The following is a 1669-nucleotide window of genomic DNA, read 5'->3' as shown; positions in this document are numbered from 1 at the left end:
CTCTATGTTTGTGTACGTATGTGTGTGCCATGAATTATCAGTTCATCACCTTTTGAAAGTGACACTACTTTTCATTGTAAATAAACGGACTAATTACAAAAAAAAATAATTTCCATGTCTTAAACAGTCCTTTGCAGAAGTAATGATTGTGCATCCTAAGGCGAACGAAGGTTGTATGTGTCCTTTTTTGTTTAAATCATGTCGTGGATATTTAGAACTGACATTCTTATTTTGGAGACTCTAGGAGGCAACTCACTGACTATCTAATTCTTCCTTGCTTATTCTCTAGCCAGTGTCAGTCATATCATTGCCAAGGACGTTTACATAAGATGAGACCCAGATAAAGGTTGGCTCTTCTATCAAGGACTTGCATTTCATGTACCTGGTATACTGATCAGCTAATGAGTACTGACTATACAAGTTTTGCATCTAGTAGGGATTGGACCATACTTGTATAGTGTCTGTAATTCGTGCTGCTATCGTGAGTGCTGGAGAGCAAATCCCAGTGGTTCTCACTGTGTTGTAGAATTATTATTGAAATCCTGGAGAGCAAATCACAATGGTTTTTACTGTGTTGCTGAGTTATCGTTGAAATCCTGGAGAGCAAATCCCAATAGTTCTCATTATGTTGGAGAATTATCGTTGAAATCCTGGAGAACAAACCCCAATATTTCTCAATGTAGAATTATCGTTGAAAGCCTGGTGAAGCATAACGTAAGACGTCCTCCTTTCCTGCCGTAAAAGGAAGAACTCCACAACCACCTTTTTTCACAGGATAACAGTACACTATATTGTTACTCCATGAGTTCCTCTCATCCCTTGCATCAGTCTTGTTTAAAGGATTCTACTTGTACGTTTTTTTGTACTTCTAAACGGTATCCGCCACTCAGATGTTGACTGAAGGGAGACTCCGCGGTGCGGGAAATTAAGATTTATAACAGTAAAAGATCAACGTATAGGCGGACGCTCTGAGCAGCGCTCTCATAGCATTCGCTCGAGATTCTTGACCTTTCTATGTGCGGTGGTGAGTAGTAGTCTCTTTGTAAATCCATCATCATCTGTCAGACGCGCTCCAAGTATTTTAGTACCTGATATAGGATAGGCTATTCTGTAAGACTGGTAAAAAGTTACTTTTTCTAAGAATTTCTTCGTGTTGTTGTTTTATTGAGTAATGTTTCTGGAGCTGAGCTGAACGTCTGCATTGAATTATATCTATAATCAATAATTAAACTGGTCATCGAAAGGAAATGATACCTGTAAAGACAGTAGTCTGGATATTGTGGGTCATACTTTTGTAAACTTTAGCAAATTTTTATCAGCTGCATAACTGAGCAAGATGTTTTTCACTTGAAAGATGGAAAGGACACCCATGAATACGTGGAAATGATCCATAACTTTCCTCCTAGAGAAAACCTCTTCGAACTACATTCAATTACCTTTGTCCTCAAGATAAACTTAAATAATCATAAATAATCTGCCATATAATTCCTACCAGTTTCGTGATAATTACCTGATAAATGACTCTTTCCAAGGATCTGCTAAGGCCACTGGATGCTGAGTATTTTGTTCTTACTAAAGAGCTGGCATTTTGTGCTGTGCTCGGGCAGGAAAACATAAAGCAAAGAAGTTAAGAAGCCCACTGCGAAATATTGCAGTGTTCAGGAGAAAA

Source organism: Penaeus monodon, chromosome 20 (assembly GCF_015228065.2).
Source record: "Penaeus monodon isolate SGIC_2016 chromosome 20, NSTDA_Pmon_1, whole genome shotgun sequence".
NCBI classification, from domain to species: domain Eukaryota; kingdom Metazoa; phylum Arthropoda; class Malacostraca; order Decapoda; family Penaeidae; genus Penaeus; species Penaeus monodon.
Note: the sequence above shows the minus strand (reverse complement) of the source record.